We start from the raw sequence: 18,557 nt of genomic DNA on the forward strand, positions 1-18,557 counted from the left end.
AGGGTTATAGTGCTTGCAGCCAGATAATACATAGTGGCTACAAAAAAATCCAGAAGCAGCTTCATGTCGTTGCAAACAGCTGGCGAGGTGCAGTCCTTTGCGCAATAGCAGACCAACTTTCGATCTGAGCAGGATGCCAACTCACGACTCTAAATGTCCCTCTAACTAGTCAGATTTCTATCTGAATTTGGTATTGTTACTTTGTTTATTATATCAATATACACGCTTAAGACGTTATCACATTTTGTTTTCATATGTCCTTATTTATAGTAATTATTTACAGGACTTAAAACGTAGTAAGTAACGTAAGACCTTGTTTGTTTGGTTGGCAGCCATGTCGCGTGACGTACTAGGAATTTTATTTTCTCTACAAGGCAAGTCCAGCAACAGCCAACAATCAGTTACCGTGGAACAGTTGTTTCTGAAAGGTCGTGTCTAGTCGTGTCAAAATTGTTTGTTAAATTTTTGCGTGTGTTTTCATATGGTCTGTAACATTCCAATATGTTGTTGAGGACAAAAAGATAACGATAGTATTGCTTATAATTACATATAATATATAGGAATTGAGTGTCAATAAGGTAGGTGCGTTGTTTCAGTGTGTGACATAAGTTTGTGTGGTATGGGTTAACCTAATTTGGTAAGTTCGTTGCTCTACTAAGTAATATTCATTTTGAATTTCAACCATAGAATGTCCCAAGATATTCATATGTGTACGTAGTAAAATAATCTTCATTGTAGGCCTTTTCAAAAATACTTAGGGTTGAAGGAATCAAGTTGTGAATTTAATTGTAGGCCTAGCCCATCAGTTTGTAAATAGACCTCAGGTTATTTAATAACAAATATAAGTTGACAGGCTTGACTTTATTATGCCTACTGCTTGTTTTAAATTTATAAAACATTTTCTAAGAATTATCTTAGTCCACAAGGTAATTGTTGACATTTTTCATATAAGCCCTAATAGGCTAAATGTTTTTTGATATTTATTGTTTTCAAAGAGGGTAACTTGTATACAAATCTTTACTATTTAGTCTATTAGTGACAGAGGTTGCCATAAATTCTAATTAGTTTTGAAGTGTCCAAATATCTTCTCCGTAAAATAACTTTAAAAAGGAAATGTAGGTACACGTAATGTATTTACTTAATGTTAATATATTGTTAAAATTAGGCCTAGGTCTAATTGACATTTTTTAAATATAGATGTTTTCCAAGTTTTACCACTGTGACCTTAAGATTTATGATTTATTAATCACACGGCACCTAACTTAAAATATTCATTAAAATAAATGTTGACCTTAACTGTAACAAAAATGATCAATATATTGAATTTAACTACAACGTTGCTTGAACATACAGTACTTAAAATGTATCATATGAAATTTGGGGGGGGGGGGGGGGGGGGGGGGGGGGGGGGGGGGGGGGGGGGGGGGGGGGGGGGGGAAAAAAAAAAAAAAAAAAAAAAAAAAAAAAAAAAAAAAAAAAAAAAAAAAAAAAAAAAAAAAAAAAAAAAAAAAAAAAAAAAAAAAAAAAAAAAAAAAAAAAAAAAAAAAAAAAGTTATTATTAATAATGAGTCACCCCACCCCCCCCCCCCCCCACCCCCCCCCCCCCCCACCCCCCCCCCCCCCCACCCCCCCCCCCCCCCACCCCCCCCCCCCCCCACCCCCCCCCCCCCCCATAATCAGCGGACTTGGAATCGTTATGAGATGATAATAGGACAAACAAGAATTCGCTAATATAATATAATATCAATATAGGTATAATTGGGCGAAAAGACAAGTTTCTTATTGTAAACACGATTTACAATTGACGATTTACAACACGACGAAGTATAGATATCAGAAATTTTAGAGAACGAGAAAAATATTACTTGGAGTCACATGAGAATATACATGTAAATCCAATGACAAACAAATTAATATTTTTATCAGTTATCACAAAATCTACCTACTTATTCCGACCAAGCCAGAAGGACTATTTTTATCTATCATCGACTTCCCTGTTGTAAATCTGTTACAAGATAGAAAATTGAATAACACAATACAGGCGCGCGCGCACGCACATCCACATACAACATGAAATCAAGCCTAATAAATACAGAAGTTGTCATTATTTTATGTGTCTCACAGTTACTCGAGGAATTGCAGTATCAACTGGTTTTAAAAACGTTTTCATTTTAAAAAGCAATACTTGTTTGCAATACTTGTTTAATAAACACTTTCTATGACGTCACACATCATTACATACAAATCATATCCCTAAGCCAGCCAACATCACGTTGTTTCGATCATTTCAAATTTACGTCCAGGTATTATGGTATAAATGTGTATGACACAAAATAAAGTTTAGACGGTTGTGAAAGTTTATGGATGCTGAATTTAGTAACCATGGTTCGCGTTATGTATTACTTATATTTATAAAACTGTTGCTGACTTGTAAACAAAGTTTAAAGTAATATTCAAATCGCTCAAACTTAAAAATAAATCGCTTCCTTTGGAGATGAACACATAAAGATAGTAAATAGCGGCTTTACACCCTATGTTTAAGATTAGAGTTTCCACGATTTGGACAGTGAAACTTCCTATTAATCCGGAACTTGGCACCTTTTTAATACACTAACATGTTTGGGTTTCTTGTTTTATTTTGGTAATGTAACTAAAATAATTACTCCACCTACTATAATAAAGTATTGAAGTGCCTACAGAACGTGTAAACACAAATCCCACCACTTCCACAAATGAGTAGGTATATTTTCAATGATCCTCATTGCTATAATACACAAAGATCCGACTCGGAGGACAATAGCTAATTCGCCGTGTACGGTTTTATACCCCTGATTAGCTGCTAATGGAAAGCAATTCAGATCGTAGCGCGGCAGCCACCAGCAATTAGCTGAGTGTACCGACATTGTGTGTGGCGCTGTCCATTACGTAGCGGTTTTTCTGTTTTCGTTTGGGCTCCACACGGTCCACCGCTAAATTCAATCTGACACAACATGTGTGAAACATACTGACATACATCTATTGAACAGTACCTGATGTATCAAGTTTAGCACTTAAATGAAAAGAGGATAAGCAGAAAATAAAAATTGGACATTAATTTTATTCATTAAAAGCATGCACATATAAAAAAGGATTTAAAAAATTTTCATTTTAATCAGCAACTTTAAATTATGAAATCTGAATCATGAAGTTTTTGGGCAGTACACAAAATAAAAAATGTGATTGGGTAAGAACACTGTGGACATTTGTCACAAGTATACACACATACTGAACTTCCTCATAATTCAAAATTGAAGTAGATTATAGTGGAAATAAATCATATTTCTGATACTACAACTTGTGTATGATCCAACTCACATTGCAATATTAAATGTTATTATACTTGAACGACCTCATATTACAACGCCGCATAGCTTAAAGTGTGTACAACATATACATAGTAAGTTTCACATTTTAATGCACACTAAGCGGGTCATGGAAACTATAAGACATACGAGCAAAGGTTACACGTACAAAGTTGTACGTAATAAAAAGACCAACAAATAAATATGGTTAAGTTAATTACTTGTTGTGCCTTTCACTCGCTGTGCTCAAAAATCTGATTTGGGCCAAATTTTTTAATTTGTTGAAAGTTTGTTTTAATAACTTGAATCCTGCACCACCTGATTGGTGGTCTTAAAACAGTTTTCATTATAATATTTAGAAATTAGAACACAAATTTCATGCAGATTTCGTATAAAAACGTTCCATTAGATGATGTACTAATAAGAAAGCTGTGACAGTTTAAAACCTTTTGACAACCCGTAATTTGAGCGCAACAAATGAACGACGCAACCAATAACTAACATACCCACATTGATTTGTTTGTCTTTGTATTACGCACAACTTTGTCTATTTAATATTTGCTGTACATCTCATAGTTTCCAATATCCCTTTAGTGTGCATACAATTTGGAACATACTGTACTGCATTAATGTAAATTTATGCTTGAACTACCTTACGTTTTCTAAGCCATTTCATAAAACCCGAATAATACGTTTGGCACTCAAAATGGTATTACTCTATAACATGCCATTTTTAGAAATATACGTACACGTAGTCAGTTTTTTAATTACAATTCGTTAATTTGGTCACTTAAAAAAACAGACTCTGGGGTGTCAATCACAATTTATTAGACTATTAAGGAATTGGAAGCTTAGTTATGTAATACTAGTTTTAAAACATTTTGATTTTCAACTTTAGATAGACTAACTAAATTGCGTGACATTTCAACGGACTCACCGAATAATCTTGCTACGTGATTGACAAACGCGCTGTGTTGAAAATTTTGTGACAATACAACTTACATCCATACAATAATTATTTATTTATTTATTGAAACTCCCGCCCACAACTATATATTACGTCACTCGACGTACCGCTGCGCTGTCAGTAATTATATACTTGCACCACCGCATACTTAATTAGTACGTAATCTGAACCACCGTACAAACATTGATTTCGACAAGAATTTCGCTAATCACAATAAATTAATTAGAGCTAAAACGAAATTAAATGGAGAACAAGAATGTGGGACGCTCACATCCATCCTGCCTATGTGGTTTATGTGGCGAGGTGAACGGTCCGGGGAATGCCTCAACAAATTACATACCTAACATACCGGCGGGATGGAATCCGTATGATGTGCAAGCTTTACTGAACACCGCTAACACACAGATATCCTGGCAGACAGTTTTATAAACTCAATCATGAACCAATCCTTGAACATTACATTCTGTCCAAACCTTCACTTGATGGGCAACATATTAAATAAATGTCGAATTTAGATTACAATATGATTACCTGTTGCTAGCCCTTAAAATGAAGCGTTCATGTATACTCACATGTTTGTGTCTATTTTTGGTCAGAATTGATGGGTTACTCCAGCATGCAAGTATTTATTCTTTTGAGAAATATTTGATGCAACCACTTGCCTACTTGGTTAAAAGTGTAATAAAATGAAACATATAATAACGCCAGTATTGAAAACCCAGTTTTATTTACTTATTTCATGATCAATATTATTTGCATTATTAACAGAACACACCATAGACTATCAGCTAGGTAGTGTTAAGTGTCTACAATGTAATACACGTTTAACAAAGGTTTTAGTTGCCTTTCTATATTAATTATCTACTAGGTATATTGCAACATCTTACAGTGATATTCATTTTTAAGCTTTAAAAACAACAATTTTTAATAGTTTAAAACACTGGTACTTCAGTTAAAACTACACGCACGCACGCGCGCCCACACACACACACACACACACACACACACACACACACACACACACACACACACACACACACACACACACACACACACACACACGTTTACACCAATTGGAATTGCACATGTCTCAAAAACGTTACTTTGTGTCTGGTGCATTGTTAATAATTCTATTTACAATGGGCAAGAGCACCTTGTTCCCCCAAATTGTAGTCACACAAACAATAGTCGTTGGGTCGAGTTAGTGACCGGTCCCTCTGTTTTTATTCCATCATCTACTGTAAATATTCCGGGGCACAATGACAAAGGAACCCATTGTCGAGTACATTACGTAAACACATTGCCAATTTATTCTTTAAATTGAATTTTATAGCATTGTAAGAATAATATTCAACATGCACAAAAGTTTTGAATTCGTCACTGGTGCCATCTACATTAATAGTTAGATAGTTATACTATTGTCATTACTGATTATAGTAAATTACTACCAAATGTTCCGGTGTGAATGAATAATTTTTTCTCTGTATTAAAACTTACGTTGGATTGTTACGAAAATTTTTAAACACCAATTAATCGAATTGCTCCAGTCATTCTCAAGTGATACGATTATCAATCCATCATATTTACGGTTTAGACTGTACTCATATCACGTTAAGTGTACGTTATGTTTTACGATTCACTACACAGAAGATATGTCGACACAGACCGTGTACTGGTACGGATTAACATCTAAAAACACTCACACGAGATGACAGACAGTGCACAAAATGTCCCCGAGATGTTAAACCCAGACACCGTCAGTATGTTGTCACTTCCCACATCCGACTCTGACATATCGCAGTTCTGTCACTTGAGCGCTCCGCTTACATTTGTCACGTTCAACCTTGTTGTAAGAGACACGTACGGGTACAGTGCTGGCGGAAAGTGGAGATTTCAAGTTCTGACTCGTAGTAACGTACGTTTCATTCCTTGTCTGGGCACATGTAGCCTATGTAAATGTATGTATAAATATATGTACTTACACAGTGATGTTGAAATTAACCAGACAAATTTGCAAACACGATATATTTCGGGTTTCTAAAACTCATTTTCAGAATATCACTGAATAAAGACAACACAAATAAAAAATAATAAAATACAAACAAATTTTACATCACATGTTAAGCAGTATATTTGTAAATTTTGAAAAATTTTGAGGATTATCTTATACCTAGACCCATCTAATTGTCCAAATTTTAAAATTAGCTAATGTGCGATTTCAAAATTCCATCAACTGATTAAGTTCAGGATTCGATTCTAAACAATACATTCCATTTAGGTCGAAGCAACATTTTTATTTTCAAACGCACGCTTATATAATGCTCTCTTGTAATGTTCAACAGGACAAAACATGAAACCGATGATTAGTCATTCTATTAATAAATACATGTTCATTCAGGAAAGTTTGAAAGAAAACTGGAATTACTCGTACAATATTTTGTTTTATTTACAACTTTTTCAAGTACACATTAAAAAATAAAACGCTGTACGAAAAAAAGTAGAAACACCTGATAACGGTAAGTACTAATGTTCACATTTGTAACCAATTTCGATAAGTTGTTGATTTCTAAATAAAAATATTATAATGCTGTTTTATATTTTGGTATATTTGTTAGATACACATATAAGAAGTCAAGTGTATTAAATAATGTAGCGAATTTTAAGACCATATGGTGTTTAGATTTTAGTATGAGCTTATGTGCCAATTCATAATTCTTTACATTGAAATCGTTTAGTGAGCTATCACAATGTTTAATTTTACTTTTACTTTATAGCAATCCTCAAAGCTTTTGTTATGGTGAATAGCGTGTAAGTCGCCTGGCTTTTTTATTTTTTATGATTGATTGAAATACTGTGGCTATTCATGCTCGCACGAAATTTGAGATTTGTCCAGAGTCTGGAGCTTGGGACAAAACCTACAAATTAGCTGGTTAATTTATAATTGCATTAGATTGTATGTTAGAGGTTAAATTCAGTTTACCAGATATTAGACGATTTGTTGAGTGAAGATTAACTTTTAAATTGGCTGGTCTCATTCAAAATTTGGCAAATACCTTAATGCGGTTTATTACATAGTACACAGCCAAAGGATACATTTTGAGATTTTCCTTATGGCTTACTTAAAATACGTATATAATACCTTACAAGCATTATAATAAATAAGTTATATCAAATAAAAACTATATATTTTGTATTATTGTTTATAGAAAAACAAAAGGTTATATAATAAGAGTTTTCATATGCATATTAGAACGATTGACCAACTTTAGAATGTTTGTCCAACTAAAAGACCAATTTTAACAACAAAAGGTTCTTAACTTTTGTAATTTTTATACGATTCCTGTAACTAGCAAATAAATTTCGGGCCTAAATAAAAATTTTAAATCGTGTGTAAACTACGGAGCCTTTTAATCTCTAATCCACTCATTAAGAAGCGGACTTAATACTGGTCTATGTATATTATCAAAGTGGTGTAACGAAACAGACAGACGCCAAAGCTCCTATGATCTACATTACCATAAGGGCGGCTTACAACATACACTGCTAATGAAGCAAGCATAATACTGATGGCCATTCTGTGTATATTATCGAAGTGGTGTAACGAAACAGACAGACGCCAAAGCTACTGGGATCTATATTACCATAAGAGCGGCTTACAACATCCACTACTAATGACGCAAACATAATACTGACTGTTCGGTCTGTGTATATTATCGAAGTGGTGTAACGAAACAGACAGACGCCAAAGCTACTGGGATCTATATTACAATAAGAGCGACTTACAACATCCACTACTAATGACGCAAACATAATACTGACTGTTCGGTCTGTGTACTATATTATCGAAGTGGTGTAACGAAACAGACAGACGCCAAAGCTACTGGGATCTATATTACAATAAGAGCGACTTACAACATCCACTACTAATGACGCAAACATAATACTGACTGTTCGGTCTGTGTACTATATTATCGAAGTGGTGTAACGAAACAGACAGACGCCAAAGCTACTGGGATCTATATTACCATAAGAGCGGCTTACAACATCCACTACTAATGACGCAAACATAATACTGACTGTTCGGTCTGTGTACTATATTATCGAAGTGGTGTAACGAAACAGACAGACGCCAAAGCTACTGGGATCTATATTACAATAAGAGCGGCTTACAACATCCACTACTAATGACGCAAACATAATACTGACTGTTCGGTCTGTGTACTATATTATCGAAGTGGTGTAACGTTTAAACAGACAGACGCCAAAGCTCCTGGGATCTCTACATTACCATAACGGGCAGTTTACAACATCCACTGTTAATGAAGCAGACATAATACTGATGACTGATCTGTGTATATTATCGAAGTGGTGTAAAGAGACAGGCAGACGCCAAAGCTCCTGGGATCTACATTACCACACGGGCGGCTTACAACATCCACTGCTAATGAAGCAGACATAATACTGATGGCCGGTCTGTGTATATTATCGAAGTGGTGTAAAGAGACAGGCAGACGCCAAAGCTCCTGGGATCTACATTACCACACGGGCGGCTTACAACATCCACTGCTAATGAAGCAGACATAATACTGATGGCCGGTCTGTGTATATTATCGAAGTGGTGTAACGAAACAGACAGACGCCAAAGCTCCTGGGATCTATATTACCATAAGAGCGGCTTACAACATCCACTACTAATGACGCAAACATAATACTGACTGTTCGGTCTGTGTATATTATCGAAGTGGTGTAACGTTTAAACAGACAGACGCCAAAGCTCCTGGGATCTACATTACCACACGGGCGGCTTACAACATCCACTGCTAATGAAGCAGACATAATACTGATGGCCGGTCTGTGTATATTATCGAAGTGGTGTAAAGAGACAGGCAGACGCCAAAGCTCCTGGGATCTACATTACCACACGGGCGGCTTACAACATCCACTGCTAATGAAGCAGACATAATACTGATGGCCGGTCTGTGTATATTATCGAAGTGGTGTAAAGAGACAGACAGACGCCAAAGCTCCTGGGATCTACATTACCACACGGGCGGCTTACAACATCCACTGCTAATGAAGCAGACATAATACTGATGGCCGATCTGTGTATATTATCGAAGTGGTGTAAAGAGACAGGCAGACGCCAAAGCTCCTGGGATCTACATTACCATAAGGGCGGCTTACAACATCCACTGCTAATGAAGCAGACGTAATACTGATGTTCGGTCTGTGTATATTATCGAAGTGGTGTAACGAAACAGACAGACGCCAAAGCTACTGGGATCTATATTACCATAAGAGCGGCTTACAACATCCACTACTAATGACGCAAACATAATACTGACTGTTCGGTCTGTGTATATTATCGAAGTGGTGTAACGTTTAAACAGACAGACGCCAAAGCTCCTGGGATCTACATTACCACACGGGCGGGCTTACAACATCCACTGCTAATGAAGCAGACATAATACTGATGGCCGGTCTGTGTATATTATCGAAGTGGTGTAAAGAGACAGACAGACGCCAAAGCTCCTGGGATCTACATTACCACACGGGCGGCTTACAACATCCACTGCTAATGAAGCAGACATAATACTGATGGCCGATCTGTGTATATTATCGAAGTGGTGTAAAGAGACAGGCAGACGCCAAAGCTCCTGGGATCTACATTACCACACGGGCGGCTTACAACATTCACTGCTAATGAAGCAGACATAATACTGATGACCGATCTGTGTATATTATCGAAGTGGTGTAAAGAGACAGACAGACGCCAAAGCTACTGGGATCTACAATACCATAAGGGCGGCTTACAAAATCCACTACTAATGAAGCGGGCATAATACTGACTGTTCGGTCTGTGTATATTATCGAAGTGGTGTAACGAAACAGACAGACGCCAAAGCTCCTAGTAATATGTCTCTCCTAAGACACTTTTCGGGACAATACAATTTCAAATAAAAATACGGTCTAAGGTCAATAAATTGATCTATGAAAATAAACAGTAAAACAGTTTTGGGGACTTTTAAAAATCAAATGAAAATACCTTATAAATGCAATGTTGAATCATTATAGTATAACTTCCATGGTTATGGATCTAAATTACCATAAGGGTGGCTTACAACATCCACTGCTAATGTATCGGACGTAATACTGACTGTTCGGTCTGTGTATATTATCGAAGTGGTGTAACGAGACAGACAGACGCCAAAGCTCCTGGGATCTACATTACCATAAGGGCGGCTTACAACATCCACTACTAATGAAGCGGACGTAATACTGACTGTTCGGTCTGTGTATATTATCGAAGTGGTGTAACGAGACAGACAGACGCCAAAGCTCCTGGGATCTACATTACCATAAGGGCGGCTTACAACATCCACTACTAATGAAGCGGACGTAATACTGACTGTTCGGTCTGTGTATATTATCGAAGTGGTGTAACGAGACAGACAGACGCCAAAGCTCCTGGGATCTACATTACCACACGGGCGGGTTTACAACATCCACTGCTAATGAAGCGGACGTAATACTGACTGTTCGGTCTGTGTATATTATCGAAGTGGTGTAACGAGACAGACAGACGCCAAAGCTCCTGGGATCTACATTACCATAAGGGCGGCTTACAACATCCACTACTAATGCAGCGGACGTAATACTGACTTGTTCGGTCTGTGTATATTATCGAAGTGGTGTAACGAGACAGACAGACGCCAAAGGTCCTGGGATCTACATTACCACACGGGCGGGTTACAACATCCACTGCTAATGAAGCGGACGTAATACTGACTGTTCGGTCTGTGTATATTATCGAAGTGGTGTAACGAGACAGACAGACGCCAAAGCTCCTGGGATCTACATTACCACATGGGCGGCTTACAACATCCACTGCTAATGAAGCAGACATAATACTGATGACCGATCTGTGTATATTATCGAAGTGGTGTAAAGAGACAGGCAGACGCCAAAGCTCATGGGATCTACATTACCACACGGGCGGCTTACAACATCCACTGCTAATGAAGCAGACATAATACTGATGGCCGGTCTGTGTATATTATCGAAGTGGTGTAACGAGACAGACAGACGCCAAAGCTCCTGGGATCTACATTACCATAAGGGCGGCTTACAACATCCACTGCTAATGAAGCGGACGTAATACTGACTGTTCGGTCTGTGTATATTATCGAAGTGGTGTAACGAGACAGACAGACGCCAAAGCTCCTGGGATCTACATTACCACACGGGCGGCTTACAACATCCACTGCTAATGAAGCAGACATAATACTGATGACCGATCTGTGTATATTATCGAAGTGGTGTAAAGAGACAGGCAGACGCCAAAGCTCCTGGGATCTACATTACCACACGGGCGGCTTACAACATCCACTGCTAATGAAGCAGACATAATACTGATGGCCGGTCTGTGTATATTATCGAAGTGGTGTAACGAGACAGACAAACGCCAAAGCTCCAGGGATCTACATTAACATAAGAGCGGCTAACAACATCCACTGCTAATGAAGGGGAGTGTTTGAGAGCAAGGGAGCGTTAATTCGATCTTCTGACTCTGTTACATTAACTTCCTCCTCCATTCTATACGAATGTGAAAACATAAAATTTAAGAAAAGTTATTTGCAATTAATTACACATACATTTATCAAACTTGGATATTCATTGATACGTAAAATCAAAACTGTGTACCATAAATGTATGGGTTTCGTTTTTTTTAAACAATGTCGTAGAATACTTCCTGGCGTTGATTAAAGAGCGATGTGGGACTATATCCAACTAGACTCGTAATGACAGATTTCAATATTACAAAATGCAGCAGCGGTACTTGGCAATTTTGTGCACTTGCAACACACAACGGATCTTACCAAAGTGCTGAGCTTTTGTTTCGTATTTGTTGAACGTTGAAAACAACATTATCGCTTATCTCCCGCGGTAGTCATTGTAAACATTGCTGCCCCTCCTTCTTTGTGTTTGCCACCCAACAATGCCTTTATCTTATACACGTACAACAATGTGGCATTGTTTGAAGGGACCTGTTTTGTCTGCGAATTGTTTTTGTACAAATCGCTAAAACGGGGAAAAGAAAGAGGCATTCACGACAGAACTGGGAAAAATGCCAATGTGTCAAGAATGGCATGGATCTGTTCAACGATTTCACTTTCTCTCTTCGCGGGTAAATCCACGAATTTCTTGGGCCCAAAGGCTCTATATCAAGTGCCAATTAATATATAAGTTAATGCATTTTAGTACTTTCATGTAAGGTAAGGTACTGGTAAGGTTCTACATCATGGGCGGATCTTTCGCCAAAACTATTGTGTATATCAAGGACAGGATGTGATTAGATCTGATCAACTTTTCAATATGCGAAGCAAGCTCTGGAAGTGGTATAGCTGAGGAAGTAGTGTTCAAACAGCTAGCATATCAATAATGTGATTGGTACCCACTACCGCTCTGAACATATTGAAAATCCACATACGGTCCAGGAACCGAGAGTCGATTGACATTGAATAAGCAAACAACCTGGTTTTTCTTGAAATATAGAACGAAATTTCCCTTAACAAAAAAAAGAAAAAAACAAACACACAAACAAACAAAAAACAATCTCAGGAACGCTAGTTTTGGTGGAGGGTTGAAATGGGAGTCTTAGCAAAAGGGTTAAACAAATGAAACGACACTTTTTCTTCAAATGATATTTCACATAGTTTGAAACACGTGAAACCAACAGTCAGCCACATAAATGTCACCTAACCACATACAGTCGCTTTAATAAGCGACTTTATTTAGTTGTCAGATGGTGATATGACTATTATTTCTGTATCTCTTGTTCGGTTTTACGTGTATGACACACTACAAAAATATAACATTACAAAAAATTACATTCAATATTTTTAAACCTTTTGATATTCCCTAAGTTCGACCTCGACCAAAACCAACGCGGCTAACTATCGTTTTATTTCATAAGGAAATAAATTCTCTATTGAAGTTGAGTGTTCATACAATGCAAATTATTCTCAGAACCTATACTGTTAGACTAGTAGACAATGCATTGATTGCTTAACAAATAACAACCATGAAACTTTATATAACTATATATATAAATAATGAATTGTTAATCGACGGAACTATTGATGAAATTACGTAGTTCAGTTACTCGGTCTACAAGTTCAATTTGAGAGATGCAATGAGAGAATCACCTTTATGGTAGTGGGAAACATAGACTAGACGTTTATACCAAAAGATACAACGAAAAATAAACAGAAAACATTAAACTATGCATATGTTAAATTGATTAGACTATAATATACAATATTTGTTTCAAATTAAACTACGTAATTTCTACATATATGTAACAGTTATCACCGTAGTCTTATTTTAAACCCCCGACAAAAACAAAGATCGATTATTTTCTTTTTGTTTTACTTTTGTTAAAAATCAACGTTAATTGTAGTTGTATTGATTTAAAAATTATACTTTTCATTCCTTATATATATATATATATATATATATATATATATATATATATATATATATATATATATTTCTTGGAAAACATCCATCGAACCATAAAACATGACTAATTATACCTTATTAGTTATATGCGTAACTCCAAGGTTTTTCAATAAGATAGATATAACAGAAATATGGTTGGTTATCGTACTCAAATATTAGTAAGGACTTATAAACATAATTACGAACACAGGTACAATATTACAACAGTAAACAAAAGAATTATTAAATTAAAATAATCTCCAACACAACCTCAGTAGTAGATTTTTTTCAAATAATACCACCCGTAAACAACAATCTAAAGAACGACCAGGAGAGAAAACCACTGAGTTACAGTACCGACAATGAAGGAACCGAAAGCCGCTGGTGAATCAGTTCCGGCTAAATGCGGGCCGACAAATACATAAATAACTGTGACCGAACTAGTCAGCCGAGATCAGTTCGGTAAATGTCACGGCTAACTCTGGTCAGACGGGAAGTAGCCGCTGGCCGCTCGCTGTTACCAGATTTGGCAGGAAGACAATATCTGGCCACTGAGCTTATATTCAAACAATCTTGTTTAGATATAATATGTATGCAAGGAGGATTTATGAGAAGTAAAAACTACACTGGAAGGTTGTTTACTTTTTTTGTAAAGTTTAAAGGACGAATCTTGCAGTTACGGTCGGTAAAATATTGTTTTCGCCACACAAGTGTGATTTATGGCAGCGTGCGGTAGCGATGAGTACTTTTTGTTTAACATCCTCAATTGAAATTAAATTACACTATTGCGACTTATTACAAATTTAACAAACATAAATAAATAAATATACGGTTTATTCCAAGTCACGGAACAGTATTTTGAAATAATAGATGAACAGTAGGTACGAATGTTTCCATATTGCCGTTGGCCATAATTACCTAGAACTTCATGATGTGATGAATTGACTAAATCGAAATAAATAATTTCGTAATAATGAGGGAACTATATTGAAACAAAATAAATAACCATAAGAAGAATTAAATTCGTCATCTGAAAAGAAGGCAATATTCGTCTTGTATATTGCAAGGATTTATACTGCAGTGTTTTACTCAATAAATATTAAAAATGTAATAGTTTTTGGAGCCAAAAAGTTAAAATTGGATTTAGAGGAATCATAAACTAAAAACTAGTTATTGCACTATATCTCGTCGTTGTGGAGTTTCGTAATAATACCGTTTACCACTAGTAGTTTTGCGTGTCGTGAATACTAATAAAAACTTTCTGAGATAAAGTTTTGAAGAATTTTGATTTCTTTCTAATAATAATCTGTAACTTTATGTACAAGTCAGCTGGTGACTTTGAAGCCCTGTAGACCACCTTCTTCCTAGAACCAACTGATTTAACCAGTTTATAATGTCCCGCAGGAATATTTATAACTGTATAAGTCCATCTCCGATGACCAAAATGTATTTAGCCACTCAAGTACTTTTGATGTACCATAAAATCCATACCGCCTACACTTCACTGTGTTTTCTAGATTAGCCTTGCATTATGCCAAGTACTGTGACAAATTTAATATAAAATGTATGACACGTTTAGTCTGTGGGATGACTAAAAAAACAAACAAGCATTTCACTGAGCAACAACGCGAGCAAACCCAACCACTGGGAGTAAACTATCCGTGACCAGCTCATAAGGTAAATATTATATGAGGTCTGTTATATTGTTACAACGGCATCACGTGTTTGTCCAAGTTGATGTTTCAAGGTTTCCCGTTACACAGCCATCTTTGATGACATCATTCGGTACATGTTGAAACATACATAATACAGTGCAGATGTTTGTGTCCTGTCTGTAACAGTCTTGAACAGAGCCTAATTTACAATTAGAATTTCAAAACAATTTTATTGTTGGTCCCGCATTAATATCAATATGTTATAAAAAACGCAGACAAAATGATTTTCAGTGGTTGCAGATAAAACCCAACTCAGTCACAAATATGACGGCAATGAAATGAATTCATTTCACTTTGATTTCATACATTTAGATTTCAATATAAGAGCCATTTCTGGCGGTGGAGGGCCGAGAATTGGTCCTTGAAAATAATGGAAGCCGATTGCAACAATATTAAAGAAGTTTGCTGAATGCCGCATCGGAAATATTGGGTTTTACAGATAAGAGCTTTCTGAATAAAATATAACTGAATGCAAGATCCAGATTGGATGTTCGGCGGATAGCAATAAATTGCTTATCTTTAAGAGAAATGATGTTATCTGCAGGTTATTAAGTAAAACTTACTTGGCCAAAGGACATAGTCGATAAGGACATGACCGGTAAAGGTTGGTAGCATTTTTTATATTTTTTATACAATTAACCCGTATATCTATTATATTAATTATATCTGGTCCTAAGATAGTAACGAGAACGGATATAGAGTAACCAATTGGGAACATCTAAACGTGAACTGTAATTATTTAGATCTGCAGTGTGTTCTTCAGAATATTACTTAATATAGGCAGTAGTTTCTCTGCCTATTAAAATTATTTGACTGATATTGTTGAAATCGATAAAGGTTTGGAGTTCCAAATGTAACTTTATCTTTGTGCTGAAACCATTAGTAATTTGTGAAAAAGTATTCATCTCTATTTCTTGTACAGTTAGCATGTTAATATATAAGTGTATCACCTTACATTCTACACGTTAAAAATCAATGTTTTATGTTTTAGAGAGTAAACAATGAAGTTGGGTGGTAAAGTGGGCGCGACAATCTAGAGAATAGAGTTGTATTGAAACTCAATTAGCACTAAGAAAGAACTATGTGCCCTGATTGACCGATAAATCCGAGTATTTCACTCGTCCTGCACGAAGAACTGTCGACTTGGGTCTGTTTTTCTTAGACCACTTCTGCTCGCATTTAGCACTAAAAGGGAACTTATGTGTCCTCACTGACGGATAAATCCCTTCAGTATTTCACTCGTCCTGCACGGAGAACTGTCGACTTGGGTTTGCTTTTCTTACACCATTTCTGCTCGCATTTAGCACTAAAAAGGAACTTATGTGTCCTAACTGACGGATAAATCCCTTCAGTATTTCACTCGTCCTGCACGGAGAACTGTCGACTTGGGTTTGTTTTTCTTACACCACTTCTGCTCGCATTTAGCACTAAAAAGGGAACTTATGTGTCCTCACTGACGGATAAATCCCTTCAGTATTTCACTCGTCCTGCACGGAGAACTGTCGACTTGGGTTTGTTTTTCTTACACCACTTCTGCTCGCATTTAGCACTAAAAGGGAACTTATGTGTCCTCACTGACGGATAAATCCCTTCAGTATTTCACTCGTCCTGCACGGAGAACTGTCGACTTGGGTTTGCTTTTTTTAGACCACTTCTGTTCGCATTTAGCACTAAAAGGGAACTTGTGTGTCCTGACTGACGGATAAATTCTTTCAGTATATCACTCGTCCAGCACGGAGAACTGTCGACTTGGGCCTTTTTTCTTAGACCATTTCTGCTCGCATTTAGCACTAAAAGGGAACTTATGTGTCCTCACTGACGGATAAATCCCTTCAGTATTTCACTCGTCCAGCACGGAGAACTGTCGACTTGGGTCTGTTTTTCTTAGACCACTTCTGCTCGCATTTAGAACTAAAAGGGAACTTATGTGTCCTGACTGACGGATAAATTCCTTCAGTATTTCACACGCCCTGCACGGAGAACTGCAGACGAGTGTGTTTTTATGGATTACGTCTGCTCAAGGTTTATCACGGGTTCAATTGAAAATGCAGTCGACACCAATAAAACGTTTTCTTAAAAATAGTTCAAGACAGACATACATATTACAAGTACCATTTTATAGATAAATTGTTTCAAGCAAGAAAATTGATATCAAAATATCTGAAGGCAACGAAGCAAGTTTTAAGTTTAAAGGCTCGACATGATGGAACTCTTACGATACAGCGTTTGGTACAAATAATGATAAGATAATTTATTTATACTTATAATTTATATATATATATATATATATATATATATATATATATATATATATATATATACACGTTTTATACGCATTTCGATCCATAAGTTCGAAAACATTTGTAATTCAGATAAAAATCCAATTTAATAAAATACAGCCTACACTGAATACAGATGGCATTAAAATATATAAAAGATATGAAAGAATTTGTGTTAGTTCTTTATGATCGTACTTTGCACTGTTAATTCATTAGGATAACTCAGGTAACTACTTGAGCTGTACAAATGCACTGCATAACGCTGATGTGTTCATTAAAACCATTATCAGGAAGGGAGTGTTTAGTGGAAGTGTGTTTAATTATTTATCATTTTTAAATTACTAACATAAATTACTAACAATCAAAAGCTACAAATCACTGAATTCCCCTGGCGCCTCTGACATACGCTTTAATCGTAGAGTCCGATCAAACGTAACGTAACAATTGGTCCTGATAGTTTACATGAGGGACGTGATGTTAATCCATTAGTCCTAGAGTTTGTTTACCGGCGTGACCTTGCAATATAATAATTACAAGTTGTTATTGGTTTATATAATATAACACTCAGGAACGTCCATGTCCGGTACGTAGACAATCCTGACTTGGTGTCCCCACCTTCGAAACCTACAGATCAGTATGAACAATTTTTTCGCTGTAAGCTGTAGAATCTATATACATAGGTTAGGTTTCTAATGTCTAAAGTTGCATATTAAAATATATGTCAGTAGATGAATTGAAAATATCAAATGTG

The 18,557-nt window shown here is 36.3% G+C and overlaps 1 protein-coding gene across 1 annotated transcript in view; it reads left to right on the top strand.

The window, feature by feature from the left end:
* The first annotated feature begins 379 nt into the window (after positions 1-379).
* Positions 380-18,557, top strand: part of LOC124365993 (furin-like protease 2) — a 305,992-nt gene continuing 287,814 nt past the window's right edge. Inside the window, 1 exon segment of the mRNA XM_046822165.1 lies at positions 380-578. The gene's annotated coding sequence lies outside the window, so the exon portion shown is untranslated.

The sequence above is a fragment of the Homalodisca vitripennis genome, chromosome 7 (assembly GCF_021130785.1).
Source record: "Homalodisca vitripennis isolate AUS2020 chromosome 7, UT_GWSS_2.1, whole genome shotgun sequence".
Classification (NCBI taxonomy): Eukaryota; Metazoa; Arthropoda; class Insecta; order Hemiptera; family Cicadellidae; genus Homalodisca; species Homalodisca vitripennis.